We start from the raw sequence: 22,382 nt of genomic DNA on the forward strand, positions 1-22,382 counted from the left end.
CAAACTATTAATCGGACCAGAAAGGCTGCTAAAACTCCCGAACCTCCAGCCTACCTTAATTTATAACCATGGCCACTTTTAAAGGTTTTTTATTGTGAATACACATAGCCAAGTCTGTAGTTATGGAGTCTACATCTGTCGAAATTTTTTAATTCATTTTGCCTTGAGTGCCAGTTGTTATGTCGCACTAAGAGCAAACAGCACGGGACGTGATAGCGAACGAAAGAAACCCAAGTTACGTATGCATCCATATCACCTAGGCCAATTGGTTTGGCGTAATGCATTCCTCTTTCCTCATTCCACTCCCGCAATACAGTTTGTTGGACTACTTATTAGGGTTTAAACCTTCTTCTGCCTACCCTGCTTCCTGCTTTTCTACTTTCTTGATTTCTGATCATATGCAACGGGATCAGTGTTCGAAACATTCTCTGCAAGGAGAGGAGAAAACATTAAAAGAGAAATAGAAATCCTTCGTTTTCCTACCAAGGAACATAAACTCCAGTATGGAGGGAGGAGCACCTTGTGGAGCCTGCAAGTTTCTCAGAAGAAAGTGTGTGAAGGGATGTGTGTTTTCCCCATATTTTTCCACAGAGGAATTCGGTGCAGCTCATTTTGGTGCAATCCATAAGATATTTGGTGCAAGTAATTTTTCGAAGTTATTGCAGCGTATCTCATCTGAAGAAGAACGTTACGATGCAGTTGTAAGCATATCGTATGAAGCCCAAGCTCGCATCAATGACCCAATTTATGGCTGTGTTTCACACATCTTCGCCCTCCAACATCAGGTTCAAGTATATTACCTTTTATAGCTCGTGCCTACAAAGGCCATTTAATTATTGAGGTATAATTGTTTCTAGGGTATTAATCACTTTTGTTTGCTTCCTCCTAAGGCTCCTGTAGTCTATTTTGCCTACGGTCTCTGTGATTTATGACTAATTGCTATTGTGACGCTAACCATCTAAACATTGTGGCAAAGGCTTGGATTGTGCACTGTTTAAGAGCAAAGCCCGACAACCCCCCTAATTTGATTTGTTAGTTTATAACATGCTGTCATCATAAATCATAACATTTCCAATCAAGAATATGTTTCTCCAGTGCTAATGTAAGAGCACACATAGAAATCCTAGATCCAAGCGTTAGTAGCGTCTAGGGTTGTCTTAATAAATTTTAGAACAGAAGAGAAAATGGCTAAGGGTTATCTATAATGTGGAAGAAATTGAGTTTATTGAGATTCTCTTATGGTAACACCATAGGTAGTTTAAAAAGGTAATCATCAAAGGCTCAGAATTCAAGTCGACTGTGGGTAAGGTCCATGCGTAGTGTTGATAAGAGCAAGCCTAAATCTAAAATATTAAATAATATTGCACTGCAAATTAATAGCCAAGAATAACTGATAAAATCTACAATACAGTCAACCAAACATCCATGAATTGTTGAGTGATATCTTAAATATTTCATACAGCAGCTGATGCTACAAAAACTATTTTTTTCTTCCAAAGACTAGAAAGATATAATACGTTTTTCATAACGCCAAACTTAAATAAAACTCTAATTTTACCGTCGATATAATTATAGAATCTTGCTGTCATCGAACATCTAGGAGGAAGAGATTAGGTCATCTCTCTGCCTTCTTTTTATTTACATGTATCTACATATTGCTAACTAAATAAATTGTAACAGCAATGTTATAAAGCGTGTGCATGACCTTTCCCCTGGTAATTGCACTTTACAGTCACCTGTCTAAAGAACCTCAAAACGTTCAAAATGGGTCTGTGTAGCCACAAACAATTGTGTATGATTTTGTTATCATACTTATTTTGATTTGAACCAGCTGAAATTTCATGATGTTTAGGTTCTGGTATAACCTTTTCATTTTCCCCTCTAAAGGACTCCTAAAAAACAATAATAAGATCTATGAATGTCAAATATAAAGCTGACTGCAAGGACCACGGAGCAGCTGCTGCAGGAACGGGTAAAATGATTGATCTAAGATGAACAGTTCGCATTTCCATTGAATAGATAGAAGAGTTCAGTAATCAGAGTAGCTGTTTCTTTAGAATACTTCCTCTAGTTGATTTCACAAACAAAAACATGAACGTACAACACATAGAAATATAAACATGGAGTTTTCTTCCAATAAGAAAGAGAGTCAGAGGATATATAAAGTCAACTTAATAAGTCTGTCTGCTATTATACTGTTTACCCTATATTACTAAATAAATAAATAATGGGCATATAATTTATCCTCTGAGAACTTGTCTATGGTAGTTTCACATTACACATCTGGCAAATATGAATACACCTTCAATAAAATACAGTCCTAGAAAGCCACCAAACGTTCAAAAGTAGATCTGCGTAGACCCGAACAATACATTGCCTTGTTATCATTTCTATTTTAACTTGAGCCAGTTTAAAGTTAATGGTGATTTAAGTTATAGCATGATGTTTCCATTTTCCCCTCTAAAAACACTTAGAAAACTATGGTAAAACCCACAGATATCAAAGATAAAGATAATTGCAGATACTACAGAACCGGCAAAATGATTGATCTAAGATGGAAGACTACCGTTTTCATGGAGAACAGATAGAACAGTAGAGGTTAGAGAGTAGCCATTTCCATAAATAGTTGGTCTGGTTGATTTCAGCCAGGAAAAACCTAGATGCGTAATGCATACTAATATAAATATAGAATTTTATGTGCATAAAATAGTGAGCCAGAGGATATACATTGTTTAATTTTCTTTACTTGAGAAGAATTGTCCATATTTCCTCGTATATATTTGTATGTAAAGTGTATGTGAAGGGTGCATTTGAATATCATAAGCAACATATGGTGAGAAATTTTTCCATTTTGAATTGTATTTTGAGGCCAGAAACAGTATTCTTAAGAAAATGACAAACATAACTATTTCTCTTCTTTTTTGGCTGGAAAGAGATTTATTTTGGTTAAGTGGTACTAACAGATGCTTGAATGCCAGTGATCAGTCTCAAATGTCCTTTTGATATCAAATGATACATTACTAATTTCGGTTTTTTCAATAGAAATCCTTTGAAATGGCCAAGGGAGGCTTAGTTTTTTAGTGCTTTGGTACTTTGTAGGTTGCACGTTTACAAGCCGAACTAATCATTGCCAACGAACAGTTGGCTCGTTGCCCAGGCAAAATAGTATTGAAGGAAGGCCAATTGACAAGTGCATCGTCCAAAGCCAGTCCTTCAAATGAGCCACACTTCAGCTATCCAAATGCAGCCAATAAAATTTCATTTTACCCTAACATTGCAGTGGATCGAAATTCATGTGTTCAAATGAACGTGGACTCGTGCGAAGATCTCCACTCTACATCCAAACAAGTGGGTGCTCTTGAAGAAGAAAGAAACTCAACCGAGGTAAGCCCAGAACAAGAGGGAGATCTCCATGCTTTAGCTTTTTCCTTTCTTAAGAGAAGTAGGAGATGAACAACTGCAAATTTGATGATCCAATTCTATCGTAGCCCTAATTTGTTGGGCTACTTCATTTAGAGTACTCTGTTGTATAGACATTGTAAGCAATCCACTCACTCCTGAATGCTGTAAACTCTCAGCTGGACGCTAAATATTCTCGAACATTGCACTAGCATATTTTTATTAATTTTAGGTCTTCAAATTGCCCAGTTCATATACATTTATGTTTGATAAGTCATGGTTTACAATTAGTGATGCAAATTGGGAGGAAATATGAACCAGAAAACTGGGAATCTGTCCAGGGATAGATTCATAAAAAATAGCCATAGAGAGAGTTATTTAAATTTGATTATAAAGGTGTATAGGGACATTTATTTCATCCATCTCACAGGGAAATGGAAAAGGTTATACGAGCGAAACGAAAAGATACAAGGCTTTGAATATCACTTATAGCTTTCCTCACAGAAATGGTGATTGATTTTTCCAGTGCATAAACTATTTTTATTTTGTTCACGTAGACTGAGAAGATCTTTCAAGTCAGTGGGCAGCAATTTCGATATTATTCAACTTCAGACAATTTATTTTATATACTCAGTATAAAACTCCAGGCGAGGATTTCAGCGTGGTGCATCTAGTATTTCTTTCAAAACTGTAGAGATAAAAGCAAAGAGTGTCTTTGTCCTAGTGAAGAGCCCATAGTTAGGGTTGTTATCTTTCACTTATTGAGATAGGTTTAAACAGAAAGGAGCATATTACGAGGCATGTGATAAAGTCAATGCTTCATATACATGAGTCCTGGATATGAATAGAATCCCATGGTATTGATGCATAAAAACCACTAGCATATACACACGCATATCCTTCTAAGTAAATGGAAAAAATATATAGAGAGGGAGGTGTTATATGGAGGGATAAGGATACAGAAGAATCCAGTTTCTTTAAGGAGATTGAAACATTCAAAAGTGAGAAGATAAAAGCTATTGAATGCTTCAGATAGTTTTACAGTCTAACATTAAACAAAACGATTGTCAAAATATATAAATACTTATCTTTGGATTAATATTAATATATATTATAGGATAAATATTTAATTTAATATATATTTTTTTATTAAAGTTTTTAAGTTTCTATTTGTGGTTGTCCTTGATGGTTACCTCCAGTAATCTGCTGTCTTTGACATTCTTTATTTTTGCTTATGTGCTATGAGTACTTCTGTTAAATACTTGAAACCTGTGTCTTTTGTACTCCTTTTGAAGTCATTGCCTTCAATCTTTTGTAAATTTTAGCAGATTCTATCTATCTTTTGAATCTCTTACATCTAATAAAAAAATTGCAACTAATAAATTTATACATATTATTTTTAATATTTGTTTAGTGTGGATTATAAAGAATGAAAGGTATTTATTCATAGTTAAAAAAAATTTAAAAATGTATAATCACGAGTAGGAGCTAGTTACTAGATAGGGAAAGAAATCTTCATTTGATATATTAATTTAATTTTACATATACAAATATTATTATCACATTAAAACTGTGACATTTATTCTTTAATTTGTTAAGGCTAATCCATAGCTCTTTTATTCTTTCTAAATTAAATTTAAATAACAACAAAAGAGTTGTATAGAGAAAAATATTAGATTAATATATAAAAATACCATATTCATAATTTATCTTATATAAAATTGAAATTGTAAGAAATGTATTTTAAGTAAAATTTATACATAATTAATCATTAAAAAGTCATTTAAAAAAAAAAAAAATTGCTAAACAAATATTGTCATTTTGTATCAAATTTTAATGACAAAATAATATTATTAATTTATTTATAAATTTTAAATTAGTAAATTAAATTAAATCTTAATTTCATTGTTTCAATAACCAAAATTCAAAAATTATACTTTAATATTAGTTTTTAATGGAATGAGATTTTATTTATATAATGAATAAAAAGTTTACTCAAACAATCACCAAATATATTTGAAATGGCTATATTTATATTTTAAATTAAACTCATTTATTAGAAAATTATTGGAGAACTATAACTTGAAAATTATATTATTGATGTATTTTTTTATTAAAGATATAATTTATTTTAAACCTAAAAAATATTACTTTTATATTTGTAGTATGTAAATGTAATTTAATGTTACACAATTTTTCTCTTTGAATTTGATTTAATATTATAAAAAAAAAATTGTATAAAAATGATGTAATATCCCACTATCTAATTTTCCAAGGAGTGTTGCTTCCTTCAAGAGTATTAATGATATTAGTATCAATTTTCATTTCAAAACGATTGAAAATGATTTATAGCATTCCATGAATGAAATATAAATCTTGGAGGCTTGATTCCTATATTTTCCCTTGGTACCCCATTAAAATATGTGTGAATCATCCTTGTTTTGAAGGACACCATCTATAATGAATTCATCTTTTTTATAGGAGTGGCTTCCTTTCCCAATAAATCTATGTTCATTTACTCTTGGAGGCTCCATCCCTATATTTTCTCTTGGTATCCCACTAGAATATGTTTGAACCATCCTTGTTTTGGATGACACCATCTATAATGAATTCATCTATTTTACAGAAGTGGCTTCCTTTTCTAATAAATCTATGTTCATTATTAAAGGAATGGAGTCATTTAATTTATCTATCTTTATAAAGCATCTCATAAAATTTCTAGCTCCTATATAAAATAAACATCATGATACCCATGATACTCATGTGACCAAGAAGCTCATTTCTAGGTGATAAATGTGGGAGAGCCCTTCCTTAAACTAAGTAATTGGAAATATCTAAATGGCATTTTGTCATAATGTTGATAGTAAATAGGCTTTCATTTACGAATGGGTCCTTAATTGTGAGCTTCCAACATGACTTGTTAATTTGGACAAAAATTCTACTATTATATTTTATTTACCTATCTTATCTATGATGGTGAAATAAGATTATAGCTTTAAAAGTAACTATCTAGCAAGCCCACTAGAGAAAATATGTTTTTTCATTAAGTATTTTACTACAACAAGATTCATATAAATAAATACCTAGTATCAGATAATGTATTGACTGAATATTTTTGAATGCATCAAACAATGATAATATCTCTTTTTTGTGATAGTATAATTAAGTTTCACTCCTTGAATATTTTTTCTAACATAGTAAATAGAATGTTTCACACCTTTATTTCTTGTAAGAATTACAAGAATTGTATGATCAGATGCATTATTATGGACATGAAATGGACATTCCAATGAGGATTTGAAGAGAAGGAGATTGGTTTAGCATAGGATTAGGATCCTAAAATGCTTTATCAAAAGTCAAGGTCCATTAAAAATATGAATATTTTTTTAATAAGGTATATAGTGGGATAGTTATTTGATTGAAAGTGCTGATAAAACTTCTATCATAACTTGCATGACAAAGAAAGATTTAGACATCTTTCTTGGTGTATGTGGGAAGGTCTTTGAAAAAATTAAGGTTGGAAATATTAACCCAAAATATCTTGTCAAAAATGTAATGCCCCTAGGACTACTCCTCAAACCATAAGAAAATATTTTTCACTACTTAGAAAATTATTATGGTATTCACACCTCTACAACACCTTGTCCAATTTTTTTAATTCATATTGGAAAGACTCCCCATATGTATTGAAAACATCCATATATATTTCCATGAAATTGTAGCATATATGTGGAAAGATACTAATAAAATCTTAATTAGATTGTATCCACTAAAAACATCAAGGATGAAAAAAACTTATTTCCTTCTAGAGAGTATAAGAATCAGTCAATTTTGGGATGTGGGAAATAGTATTTCATGGATGTTGAATTGAGATCACTATTGTCAATAAATACTCTACATTTTCCTCCTTTCTTAGAAATAATGGAAATTGGAGAAATTGTTTCACTATTAGATATGTGGGATTATATAAAACCTACATCTTTTTTTTTTTTTTTCATCTCTACCTTTACTATCTCTCTTAGTGAAGGTTTCACTCTTTTATTATCCAATATAATGTACATTTTATGTGTGTAGAGATTTTGATCCAATCTCTTCATATTCATGTAGTCCCATACAAAGGCATCCTTGTGTGACTACACAAAATATACTAATACATGTTTTTGATCCTTAGTAAGACCATTATTATTTTTTAAACTTCTTCCTAATGATATATTTATTTACTTCGTAAGATAGATCATAGATACTTTATTTACACTTGAAATTCTAATTTCATGAGGAAGTGATGTATTCATAAGTTGGGAAGTGGCATGATATGTTGATAACAAAGACCTTGGTAATTATATATGTAGTGAACATCACAAATAACCCAAAGAAGTATATGATGATTCTTTAACTTCATAATCAATTTTGATAATTTGAGACAAGAGTGTTGGGATGTGGATCCTAATCAGACTCAAAAGTTGATTTTCCCCTCTTTATTTGATACGATTTCCCCATTGTATTTACTATAGGAGTTTCAAGGTAGCACCCCCAAGATGGGGTCAAGGGGTAGTTTCCCTTACAGGGTCCTGTGGCAAAGTGTCTAATTTTCTATTAGATGACTTATTCTAACCCTAATTTTGTAAGCAACAAAAATCTTGTATAAAATAGTTTACGGCTACAGATTTCATAATGTATAATGATATGTTAGGTTCTTGCAATAGTATTGAGTTGTAAGGGATTGTATATTGTAATCACTAGATAATAATAATATTGGATTTGATATTGGTAGATGTAGCTGAGGATTGTGTTAGCCATGTTAAATATTTGTGTCTTGTGTTCTCTTCTATGGGATGTATTTTTATCTAATATTGGTTATATTTGCATGTAATTATTCTTTAAGTCCACATTTAATCCTAAATAGTAGTATTAGAGTGACATGTCATCATTTTATTTAAGCTATTCTTTGTAAGAGGGTCTCATGGTTGAGGAAGAGAAATGTCAGACTAGGGTAAGTTGAAGGTTGAGAAGTTTAATGGGAACATCTATCAATTATAGAAGATGCAAATGGAGGACTATGTTTATCAAAAGGATTTATGGTGGCCATTGGTAGGAAAATCCAAGAAACTGACAACTATGATAGAAGGAAACTAGGAGATTATAGATACAAAGGTGGTTGAAATTATTGATTAATGTCTTGAATAATCAGTGGCATTTAGTATTACAAAAGAAAATATGACTAAAGAGTTGATGCAAACCCTGGAAAGGTTGTATGAAAAGCCATCCACTTTAGAAAAAGCATTTCTCATGAAGCATTTATTTAATATGAAGATGGTAGAATGTGGATTTATTGAAGATTATTTAAATGAGTTTAATATGATTACAAGTCAATTATGTTCCATAAATGTTAATTTCAATGAATAAATTAGGGCTCTCTTGATTTTGTGTTATTTTCCTAAAAGATGGAATGGCTTCGTAATGTTTGTGAGTAATTTTGTTTCTATATCTAATATCCTAAAATTTGATGATGTGATTGGTGTTATTCTAAGTGAGGAAACATGTAGGAAAACCTCAATTGGATCTACACAAGGAAGTGATTTTAATGCACAAAGAAGAGGAAGAAAAAATTAGAGAGGAAACAATTCTTGAAACAATGAGAAATCAAGAGGAAAATCAAAGGGAAAGATGTCTCAATCTAGAGGACCAAGAGATTGCTAGTAGTTTGGAAAAGTAGTGCATAAAAAGAAATATTGTTGGACTCAAAAGAAAAATATAGGAGATAAACAAGAAGCGAACATGGAGGAAAATATGGTAAGTAACAAATCTAAAGAGGATGCTTTGCTTCTTTCTTTAGAAAATGTTGATGATTCATGGGTTTTAAAGATTTTGGGGCTTCATTTCATTTCATAATTAAGCCTACTAGATTGTTGGAAAGGAAAAAATTAAGATTAAGATGCAAAATGGGAATCATTGGCTACTACAAGAGGCTATACATGCTCCAAGGTTGAGTAGGAATTTAATTTTAGTAAGGAAATTGAATAATGAGGGTTGCCCAGTTATTTTTAATGATAAAAATTGTAAGGTTTTAAAAGGTTCCCTTGCGGTAGAAAAATGTGTGAAATTAGGCACCTTATATCTTTGTACAGGTCATATTGTTCCTTCTACTTTAATTCTTTCATAGGAAAATGAGTGTTTAGGAACAATTCTTGCAATTGAGTAAGGAGAACAAATAGTTGTTATAGATTTTGAAAAAATGCCATGGCAGAACAGACATGGGAACATGAGTGAGAGAGGTATGAAATTACTTCATTGAAAGAAAGTTTTACGAGGGATGAAATATGTCAATATAAATTTCTGTAAATGTTGTGTATGGAAAATAAAAGAGATTTAGTTTTGTGAAGAGTGGAAAGGAAAAGAAAAATTAGAAATTAGAGCTTTTGCATACATATCTAAGGGGAACAACTCACATATATTTACTTGATGGCTCTCATTATTATGTTGCATTCATTGACAATGAAACAAGAGAAGTATAGATTTATTTTCTTAGACAAAAATATGATGTATTTCAAACTTTTAAGAAATGGAAATGTTTGGTTGAAAATATGATTGGTAAAAGATGAAATTTTTTTAGATCTAATAATGATGGTGAGTATTGTAGCAATGAATTTGTAGATTATTGTTCCTATAATGGTATTCATATATAGAAAAGTGTTCCAAGGGTTCCACTAGAAAATGGAGTGGTTGAATGCATGAACATGACAATAATGAAGCATGTAAGGAGCATGAGGTTGCATTCTCAGATGACCTTAAACTTGTTGGTCAAGGCTATTGATATTGCCGTATATTTGATCAATAGAGGTCCCTCCACTCATTTGGGTTGTGGTAAGCATGGACTGGTATGAAGTTGAGTTAATTTTTTCCCATAACTGTTAGGAACCTGTGTGTTCCTTCTGTTTATTTTGTTAGAGTAGTGTTGTTGGACGCATATGCTTTGTAAGTCATCCCGCGAGTATATTTTATTATCCCACATGCATAGGTAGTATTACTTTTCTAGATCGTACCCAGTATATAAGAATAGGTTGAGGCCCTTGATGGGCACAGACGAATTTATTGTATTGAGCTTGCTCAAAGGAGGTTACCCCCTCGAAGTGGCCTGCGATCAGTAGATTCATTCTGAGTTCTGCTATCACTTTGTATTCTGTTATTTCGAGCATTCTCACGATATTGCTATAAGGAGGTTCATCACATCTGGTATCAGAGCACTCTCTTGGGCTCGCTGGGTGGAAATTACATCAAATTTATTTTTTCTGTCGTGGCCTTCAGGAGCAAAAATCATGGAAGAGGAAATTGCATCCCTCAAAACCAAACTTCAAGATCTGGATGACAAAATTCTGGGTCTTAACTTTCAGCAGTCAGCCATGAGCCGAAACCATTCAGGAGATACTGGGTCCTCTTCTGGCAATTTCTGTGGACCAAAGCTTGATTTTCCGCGCTTCGATGGTTCTGATCCGACTGGATGGATCTATAGGGTAGAGCAGTATTTCAGCTTGCATAATACTTTGGATAACCACAAAGTCCCCCTTGCATCTTTTCATTTGGAACATGAAGCTCTTCAATGGTTCCGTTGGTACATCAAGGCTAATGATGGCCCAACGTGGAGAGAATTGTGCACCCTCATTTTGGAGCGCTTTGGCCCTAGTTCCTTTGATGATTTCACAGGAGCACTCACTAAACTGCGTCAAACAGGCACTGTAAGAGAATACCAGACAGAGTTTGAAAAATTAGCTAATCACACAGAGGGCTTGTCTGATGAATTCTTCCGTAGTTGTTTTGTTAGTGGTCTGAAGGATGCACTTCGCTCAGAAGTCAAAATGTTTCGACCTACTACAATGATGGAAGCCCTTGGGTTGGCTAAGTTAGCGGAAGACAAGATTAGTGCTCTACAACGCTCCAGATCTAATTTTGTTCCATTCAGAAATACAGGTTCTCACAACCCTCCAGTCATACCAGCTCCCAGAACTACTCCGATCAAGCACTTGTCTGAAACAGAGATGCGAGTCAGGCGAGACAAAGGGCTTTGTTATAATTGTGATGAGAAATGGTCTCGAGGCCATAGATGTGTTCAGCAAAAGCTCTATCTCTTGGATGTGGATTCTCCACCGAAACTGGAAGTATATGTAGATGCTCAGGAAATAGTGGATGATGAGGTTGAGCCTCACCAGCCTGAACCTCCTTCACCAGAAGCTCCACCAGAGATATCTGTCCATGCTTTGGCAGGAGTCACTACTCCACAAACCATGCGGGTCCAGGGTTTCTTCAAGAAGATCCCTCTTACTATACTCATTGATTCTGGTAGCACTCATAACTTCATTGATCCACGAATAGCCAAACAGGCTGATTGCTTTATCCCTCCCTGCTCTAGCTTTGAAGTCATGATTGCCAATGGGGGCACTTTACCTTGTAAAGGGAAATGTCGCAATGTGCGTCTCTCTATTGGAGATTATAACATGCGCTCTGACATGTTTGCCTTACCCTTAGGTGGCTGTGATGTGGTTTTGGGTGCCCAATGGTTACGCACTCTTGGCCCCATTCTCTGGGATTTTGCTAAACTTTGGATGCAGTTTTCAGCCGAGGGGCACCAACACACTTTGAAAGGCTTACAACCAGGGTCTCTCAGCATCATCAGTTCACACCGTATGGAAAAACTTCTTAAGAAGAATTCACATGGTGTCATCGCTCAGCTCCATTCCATTCAGATGCAGCCATCAGTAGTCTCTAGCACTCCTGCCGATCTCCAACACATTTTGGACAAGTATTCTGGTATATTTGCTGAACCTATGGGATTACCTCCTTCTCGTCCAGAGGACCACCGTATTCAGCTCCTTCCTGGCAGTGTTCCGCCCAACATCAGGCCCTACCGCTACCCATTTCATCAGAAGACCGAAATCGTGATACTTGTCCGTGACTTACTGAAGCAAGGTATTATTCGCCCTAGTACCAGTTCCTTTTCTTCTCCAGTTCTTCTTGTTCGCAAAAAAGATGGGTCATGGCGACTCTGCATTGATTTCCGAGCACTTAATCATCTCACTATAAAGGACAAGTTTCCCATTCCAATTGTTGATGAACTTCTTGATGAACTTCATGGGGCTCCTTTTTTCTCCAAGTTAGATCTTCGTTCTGGGTATCATCAAATTCGGGTTAATGAGGAGGATATACCTAAAACTGCCTTCCGCACACATGATGGTCACTATGAATTTTTAGTCATGCCCTTTGGCCTCACGAATGCTCCTTCAACATTTCAGGCAGTGATGAATAACATATTTTGACCATACCTCCGGAAATTCATTCTGGTCTTCTTTGATGATATCCTCATATATAGCAAAACTTGGGCTGAGCATCTCCATCATCTGGAGCTTGTCTTGCAACTTCTCTCTGATCATCAACTCTGTGCAAAACTATCTAAATGTGTGTTTGGCCAGGAGGAAGTGGAGTATCTCGGGCATATTGTTGCACACCATGGAGTGCGGGTGGATCCTACAAAAATAGATGCCATGAAAACTTGGCCGCATCCTAAAACTCTCAAGAGCCTTCGGGGTTTTTTGGGGTTGACTGGCTACTACCGCAAGTTTGTCAAAGATTACGGGAAAATTGCAGCACCATTGACAGCTCTGTTAAAAAAGGATGCCTTCTCCTGGACCCCTGTTGCTGAGACTGCATTTGAACAACTGAAACAGGCTATGTGCAGTACACCTGTTCTCGCGATGCCAGATTTTTCCAAACCCTTCACTATTGAGAGTGATGCTTGCGGCAATGGATTGGGTGCTGTTCTCCTGCAAGATGACCATCCTATTGCGTTCACTAGCAAAGCCCTCTCTGGTAAGAATCTAGCCCTCTCTACTTATGAAAAAGAAATGATGGCTATTTTGCATGCTGTACAGAAGTGGCGGCCATACCTCTTAGGGAGTCATTTTTGCATCAGAACCGATCACCAAAGTCTGAAATACTTCCTGGAACAACGGGTATCCTCTCCTACACAACAGAAATGGGTCAGCAAACTCATGGGGTATGATTATGAGATCACCTACAAGAAGGGTAAGGAGAATATTGTGGCAGATGCTCTTTCTCGCACATTTGGTAATCAAGCTTCCCTTTTCGCTATTTCTATGCCCATTCCCAATTGGTTAGCGTCTGTTCAGCAGGGCTATGACAGTGACTCTTCTTTATCTCAAATCATTCACCAGCTAGCCAATAATCCTTCTGCTATACCACATTACTCTTGGGATGGTGCTTCTCTTCAATACAAGGGTCGGCTAGTGCTTCCTCAGAACCCAGCTCTACATCAGGCTATTTTTTATGAACTCCATGCTTCTCCTTCAGCAGGGCACTCAGGCTTCCTCAAAACTTATGAGCGAGCAAGGAGAAACTTCTTTTGGAAAGGGATGAAACAGACGATTCAACAGATGGTGGCTGAATGTGATACTTGCCAACGCCACAAGGGTGAAACGACCCTCCTTCCTGGCTTGCTCGAACCATTGCCCATCCCTACACGGATTTGGACTGATATTTCTATGGATTTCATTGAAGGGCTTCCTAAATCCAGTGGCAAGACAGTGATCTTGGTTGTGGTTGATCGTCTCTCGAAATATAGTCATTTTTGTGCCCTCAGCCACCCCTATACTGCCTCCTCTGTTGCACAAATCTTCATGGACCAGATATTTCGTCTTCATGGACTCCCTTCTTCCATTGTCTCTGATCGTGATGCAACTTTTACCAGTCATTTTTGGACTGCACTGTTTCAGAAAACTGGCACCAAACTGAAGATGAGTTCGGGCTATCACCCACAAACTGATGGTGAAACTGAAATTGTCAATAAATGCTTGGAAACTTATCTTCGTTGCTTCACTTCCGAACAGCAACATCAGTGGGCCAAGTGGCTCCCTTTAGCTGAATGGTGGTACAATACCTCTTACCACACTGCCTTTAAAATGACTCCATATGAAGCAGTCTATGGTCAGGCACCTCCAGTGCTCCTTCCCTACACTCCCAACAGCTCACCAGTCCAGGCAGTTGACATAGTTCTCCGCAGCAGGGATCAGATTCTTCGTACCTTACAGGATAATCTTCACATGGCCCGTAATCGGATGAAACAGCAAGCCGATCAACACCATTCTGAGCGCTCATTTCAAGTTGGGGATATGGTTTTTCTTCATCTACAGCCATACAAACAATCCTCCCTAAAGCTGAAAGGGCGTCATAAGCTGGCCCCAAAATTTTATGGGCCTTATAAGGTTCTGCAGAAGATTGGTTCAGTTGCTTATAAACTGGAACTTCCTCCTTCTTCCCGCATTCATCCAGTCTTTCATGTTTCTTGTCTAAAGAAAGTTCTGGGTACCACTGTCAGCGCACAAACTACTCTCCCTGAAATGGATACGGAAGGATCCATTATCCTGGAGCCAGTGGCAATCATTGACCAGCACACTCGCCAGCTTCGCTCTCGCTCCATCTCGGAGGTCTTGATTCAGTGGCATGGCATGCAACCAGAGGATGCTACCTGGGAACCCCTTCTTCAGATTCAACAACAATTTCCACACCTTAAGCTTTGAGGACAAAGCTTTTTTCTAAGGGAGAGGGGATGTTAGGAACCTGTGTGTTCCTTTTGTTTATTTTGTTAGAGTAGTGTTGTTGGACGCATATGCTTTGTAAGTCGTCCCGCGAGTATATTTTATTATCCCACATGCATAGGTAGTATTACTTTTCTAGATCGTACCCAGTATATAAGAATAGGTTGAGGCCCTTGATGGGCACGGACGAATTTATTGTATTGAGCTTGCTCAAAGGAGGTTACCCCCTCGAAGTGGCCTGCGATCAGTAGATTCATTCTGAGTTCTGCTATCACTTTGTATTCTGTTATTTCGAGCATTCTCACGATATTGCTATAAGGAGGTTCATCACAATAACCTTTGGTTTAGAAGCAATTGAACACTTAGATTCTAAAAATAGAAAAAAGTTGGAAGAAAAATCAAAGAAATGTACATTTGTTGGATATGGCACTGATGAATTTTATTATAGGTTTTGGGATTTTGAAGATCTTAAAATTGTAAGAAGTAGGGATGTCATATTCAATGAGAAAGTGGTGTACAAATATCTATTACAAAAACATGAGAAGAAGAAAAAATCATTAGGCTATGATAGATGATACTCAAAAGGATGATGTTCTAGTAGACCCTCATTCTCCACAACAACAAACACCGCACACCCTACTAAATGTTAGACAATAAACAAGGATAAGTAGAACTATATAAATATTTTCTCCCTCTTTGCATTTTATTTTATTACCAGATGTTGGTGAACTTGAATCTTATAATGAAGTTGTATAGGGGGATACAAATATTCAGAGGGAGTCTAGAATGATAGAAGAAATGGACTCCTTAATGAAAAATTGGACTTGGGATTTCTCCAAGTTGCTTGCAAGTTGAAAGAAGAGGATGGAGATAAGAAACTATTTATAGCCAGGTTATTAGTAAAAGGATTAGCACAAGAAAAAGGACATTGATTTTGATAAGATATTTTCTCCTATTGTTAAAATGGCTTCTATTCGCTCTATTTTAAGTATTGTGGCTACCAAAGATTTACATTTGGAACATCTTAATGTTAAAACAAATTTTTTGTCATGGTTATTTGGATAAAGAAATATATATGGTACAACCACATGGATTCAAGGTTAAAGGTAAGGAGAAATTAGTGTCTAGATTAGAGAAAAATTTATATTGATTGAATTAAATACGTTAGCAATGCTATCTAAACTTTGACAGTTGTATGCATGACCATGGTTTCAATAAATATTATTTAGATGATTGTGTTTATTTTAAGAGGTTGATTTATGATAGCTACATTATTTTATTTTTATATGTTGATTATATGCATGGAGTTGGGTCTAACATGGATCACATTAGTAGATTAAAATAATAGTCATAACATTTATTTTCTATGAAGGATTTGTGGGTATAAAAAAAATTCTTGGTATGAAAAATTGAAGAGATAGGAAGAATAGAAAATTGACATTATCTCAAGTTGATTATATTGAGAAGGTGTTGCAACATTTCTCAAGGTGTTGAGAAAAGATTGATGCAAGTATGAGAATGTGTTACAATCATTGTTTTTTCACTGATGTCAAACCTAGTACCTATCAGTAAGAATTTTGTCTAGTTGATTTGAGTACTATCATTTGTTTAATTGATGAAGAGGATATGATCAAATGAGATAACAAGGGAACCTAGATTAAAGGTTGAGTATTGTTATGTAAGAGGAGTACTAAGATTAGTTAAGATAGTGATGATATAGTGTATTGTTTATCTACTTAAGGTTGTAAAGGATGGATACAATTACTAAGTCTAGAAGAACAAGGAAGAAGAATTCTATCTACTAAGATTTACCAAGTGCACAATTAGTGCCAAGGAGAAATTAAATTGGTAGGGAGCAAAGTGAAAATTCAATGTATGCTGAGTGAACATAGTTTAGCCCAAGTAAAGTTTAGTTGATGTCAAGCATCAGTAAACTTTAGTATGTGCATTGTGAACTATTAGTGGATGCCAAGAAATACAGTGTGTGTTGAGCATTAGAGGTTAGTTAATGTTGAATGATAACATTATGAGTTGGATTGTGAATTTGAAAAATTTGAGTCAATAGAGTTGATTTTTTAGGTTGTGTGAATGGTATTAATGATAAGCTTGATGAGCTAGTGGCATAGAATTCAATGTAAACTATTTTAAGGAAAATTTAAGAAGGATTGTGAAAGGAAGTTTCTAGAGGGAGCAAAATGGAAAATAGGGAAGATTTAATGAATATGACCTAACCCTAGAATGGATGATTGTGGTTAGGTGGAAAAATACCTAAATTCTCTTTATAAGGGGATACAAGGCTTAAAGAAATAGTTGGCTTGTGTGAAAACTCAAAGAAGATAAGGAGCCTAAGGTGGTGCTTCATATGGTGGCCAAACTATGGAGTCTACAATTGGCATGCAAAGCAAGAAGGCTTAAGAGGATGAATGCTTAAAGGGTGAACAAGCTATTAGAGCTGAAGTAAATGAAGTCAAGAAAAATGGAGGACTAAAATAGAAATCTGTAATTTGCAAGGAGTTGTGATTTTTATCAGATCAAAGCCTTATCATTACTTTCTAATAATTGTATCAGTTTAGGGTAAATATATTGGATTAAGGTTGACCTAAGAGTCATTTATAAATCCTTTAACTAGGTGACATTTTAATGGAATTGTATAAAGTCCTCTAACAAGGCTCACTCCTAAAAAAGTGATTAGAATCCTTTAAAAATGTGATGTTTAATAGTGCATATTGTAACCTTTAATAGGGTTGGCTTTTTATAGGGCATCACTTTATAAGAGTGAGAATTAGTAGCATGTTACTGGTGTTTTTTCCAAAATTGATTTTCCACATAAAATCCTTGTGTCATATTTGTGAATACTTTTGTTATATTTCATCTTTAGATTTCTACAAAGACATTTTGACCTATGATAGTAACCTACAAGTTTATGTTTTTAATGATATAATGGATGCATGTGAGATACATGATATGGAGATATATGTATAAGTTTTATTAAACACTGAAAAGTTTTATTGAGATTTTTACACCTTGGATAATTGATTCACTCTCCATCTCAGTTATTCAAAACTATTCCAACAATTGGTAATAGAGCATTGGTTTCTTGTGAGAGATAGTTTGAAGGTACTATAAGCTAAAGATCAAAATTCCTAAGAGAGAGGTACCCAAGCTTAACAAGAGAACTTACCTATATGGTAAATTTTGATGAAGCTACATCTAGGAGGTCTTGGAAATCATGCACAAACTACCATTACTATTGAACATGTTGACCCTGCTAAAACCCTTATTGCTAAGGATTTGAAAAAGAAGAAAGAGCTCAATCGAGAAATGTTAGAGATTTCATCTGCCCTAAGTCACTTAGAGTTTGATGACATCAAGGATTTTGAAACTACAAAGAAGATGTGGAGTGCTCTTCACACTAGCTATGCAGGAGACATAATTGTTTTGAGAGTGAAATCTACAAGTCTTAGAGGTAAGTTCGATGAAATGAGATTGAAAGAAGGTGATAACATTATTCAATATTGCTTTAAAATAAAAGAAGTTGCATATGCTATAAAAGGATAAATTGGTAAGATTGATGATGATATTGTATTGAGAAAATTATTGAGGACACTTCTGCCCATCTTTGATACTAAATTTTTTTTTATACAAGAACTAAGATGTATACTTGGCACTAATCTGACCCTTGAAGGATTGATAGGTAGGCTTACTGCCTTTGAACTCTATAATTTTGGTAATTTTAAAATTGAGATTGTTGAATCTTCTTTTAAAGCTATGTTGCCATTGAAAGAACCTATTGAAAGGAAACAAAAAAGAGCAAACATGTTTCCAGTGACAGTGATACAAATGAGGAGGATATAGAATAGCTTAAAGCAATATTGACTAGGAGATTTCACAGAGGCAAAGGAAAATACAAAGGTAAGATGCATATCATATGCTTCAATTGTAATGAGGTTGGTCATACTATTGCTAGATGTCCAAAGAAGAAGAACAATAGAAGTGTAGTCAAATTCAGAAGAAAAAGAGACAAGAACAACAAAGACTACAAAGGCCAAGGAAAGAAATCCTGCTACATTGCTAAAGAAGAATGCAATGAAGAATCTGATCATTTGATAAGGTTGAATTTTTCTATGTTACAATGAAGGATGATTCTAATGAAGATCAGGAAACTACACTTGTATCTTATGTGGATAAGGGTAATAGATGGATTATTGATAGTGGTTTTTCTAATCACATGACTTGAGATAAAAGTAAGTTCAATTCCCTTGTGCATTATGATGGCAATATTGTTAGATTTGGTAATGATGCACCATGTCTTATTAGAGGAATAAGATCATTTGTGACAATAATTATTATTTAGAAGGATTGAATTATAAGTTGCTAAGTGTGTCACAATTGAATAGTGTTGATTGTAAGGTTGAGTTTGGAAATAGAAAACCTAAGATTTATGATACTAATGGAGAGCTAATTGGTAATGGTGATCAGACTAGAGGTAGCATTTTCTACCTTGACATAAATGTTGCTAGTTCTCTAGTTTTATAATTTGATGATGTGTGGCTATGGCACAAAAGATTGTGTCATGTTAATTTTGATAATTTGGTCAATATCACTAAGATGAAGAGAGTGAGAGGTTATCCAAAACTAAAGAAGTTAGATAATGTAATATGTAAACAATGTCAATTAGTTAAGATGGCTAAATAAAGTTTTAAATGAAAGACTCCCTCTTTAAAAGGAATTCTTGAATTAGCTCAAACTAATTTTTGTGGACCAATTAATGTGAAAAGTTATAAAGGCGACAAGCACATTATCATGTTTGTTGATGATTATTCTAGGATAACGATAGTTATGTTTTTGAAGAAAAAATCTAATGTATTTCACATTTTTGTGTATTACTTGGCTAGAGTGGAAAGGGAAATTGAAAAGATATTAAAATGTCTGAGATTTGAAAAAGGTGGAAAATTTACATCAAATGAGTTTGAGATGTTATGTAATGATAGTGGAATCAAAAGACTAAATTTTTCACCTAGAACCCCTCCACAAAATGGGATTACTAAAAGGAGAAATAGATCTATGATGGACTATGCCATAACACTCATGATGGATTAAAATTTTTCTTTGAAATATTAGAGAGAAGCTGTAAGTATAGTTGTCTATACCCTTAACCGTGTATAAGACAAGAAAGGTACTCATTCAACAACTTTTAAATTATGGTGTGGATACTCACCCAATGTAAAATATTTTAAGGTATTTAGAAGCAAATGATATATTCCTACGTATAATAGGAATAGAAAATATGATGCTAGAAGTGAAGAAGATATATTCCTAGGCTATTCCCAAAGGAGTAAATCATATAAATGTTTAAATACTAACACTGAAAAAGTTGTGGAAAGTGCAAATGTGAAGTTTGATGAATATAAAAAGGTAAATGGAGCTAAACCTACAAAATAACCTAAATATTATGAATCTTTTGTATATTTCTATGAATACGTGATCGATGATGAATTTGTGAACCAAGTTACAAATCAACAACAAGTTTCAATGATTGCCGAGTCACATACAATGAATGTCGAGCTGCATTTAAGAATTGAGTTATAGTTAGGATCTGAGTTGCATACTGAAGTTGAGGTACATTATAAAAATGAGATCAGTACACATGAAAGAGATGCAGACTTGATAGAGAAGCACACAATGATTCTAAATTTGAGACACCTATTGAAGAAAATAGATTAGAACCAAGATTGTCAAAGTATGTCAAGAGAAATCACCCTACTACACAAATTATTGGAGATAAAGAGGCCAAATATATGACAAGAATCAAGTTGAGAAGTGAAACATGTCTATTGAGCCTGCATGAGACTAAATTAGTTAGGGATGCACTAGAAAATGATAAGTAGAGTCAAGCCATGAGAGAAGAGATTGAGCAAATTGAGAACAACAAAACGTGGTCACTTGTACCTAGACCAAAGAACAAGAATGTTATTGGAACCAAGTGGGTGTATAGAGAAAACTTAGATGAAAATGGTGAAGTCACAATAAATAAAGCAAGATTAGTTTGCAAGGGGTATGCTCAAGAAGAAGGAATAGTCTATGAAGAAATATTTTCCCCTATTGCAAGACTAGAAGCAATAAGAACTCATCTTTCTTACTCTGCATACGAAGGTTTCAAAATTACCAAATGAATGTGAAATCTACATTCATGAATGGTATATTAGAAGAAAAGGTTTACAATGAACAACCTAAAGGATGTTTTGATGCAAACAACATGAATATGGTATGTAGACTACACAAAGCTTTATATGGTATAAAGAAAGTACCAATAGCATGAAATGAGAGACTTCATAATTATCTTGTATAGACTGGTTTTGAGAGAAATAATCACAATAGAAATCTATATTTGAAGAATGAAGGTGGTAAAGGTCTTTTACCAGCTGAAATTTTTGTTGATGATATCATATTTGAAGGAAAAAATGTACTTTGCAAGATATTTGCTGATGAAATGATGCAAGAATTTAAGATGTCCATGTTTGGGGAGATTAAACTCTTTGTTGGCTTGCAAGTGTATCAAATTCAATATGTTATTTACATCACTCACTCTAAGTATGTGAAGGAAATATTGGTAACTTTTGGATTGGAAGATTCAAATCTTGTTAGAACACCTATGATGATAGGACACAAACTATTACAGAATGATGATTCTGCTAATGCGAACCAAACTTTATAGAGGTCTATGATTGGAAAATTGCAATATGTAGTTCATGTAAGACCTACCATTCCATTATCTATTAGGATTATTGCAATATTTTTTGCAAATCCTAAGGAGAATCATTTGATGGTTGTTAAGAGAATTATGAGATATCTAAAAGGAATATAGTTCTTTGGTCTATACTATAAGAGAAATTTAAAAAAATTGAATTTAGAGCCTATATAGATGTTGATTGGGCTAGAAATGTTGGTGATAGAAAAAGTACAGTTGATGGAGCATTTTTCTTGGTGAAGAGACTAGTTACATGGACTAGTAAGAAACAAAATGGCATATCTCAATCTACTCCTCAAACTGAATAAGTTATTGCTATAGTAAATGGTACCAATATTGTATGAATCAAATAGCTACTAAAAGGAATGGAGGAAATCACTTAACATATTATACTATACTATGATAACACTAGTACAATAAACATATCCAAGAACCTTGTGATCCACACAAAGACAAAACATAAACCTATTAAGTATTATTACTTGATAGAGCTGGTTCAAGAAAAAGAAGTGGAGATGGAATATGTGAATACCAAGGAAAAAATAACTAATATATTCACAAAAGCTTTACCTAAGGATGCTCATGAGTATCTATGAGGTAAGCTAGGGGTGATACCCCTATCCAAAGCTATTTAA

The 22,382-nt window shown here is 34.4% G+C and overlaps 1 pseudogene; it reads left to right on the plus strand.

The window, feature by feature from the left end:
* Positions 1-503: 503 nt before the first annotated feature.
* LOC149544017 (LOB domain-containing protein 25 pseudogene) lies at positions 504-3,916 on the plus strand (annotated as a pseudogene).
* Positions 3,917-22,382: the final 18,466 nt, after the last annotated feature.

Source organism: Cupressus sempervirens, chromosome 8 (assembly GCF_028749045.1).
Source record: "Cupressus sempervirens isolate cs-2001-9-10 chromosome 8, ASM2874904v1, whole genome shotgun sequence".
Classification (NCBI taxonomy): Eukaryota; Viridiplantae; Streptophyta; class Pinopsida; order Cupressales; family Cupressaceae; genus Cupressus; species Cupressus sempervirens.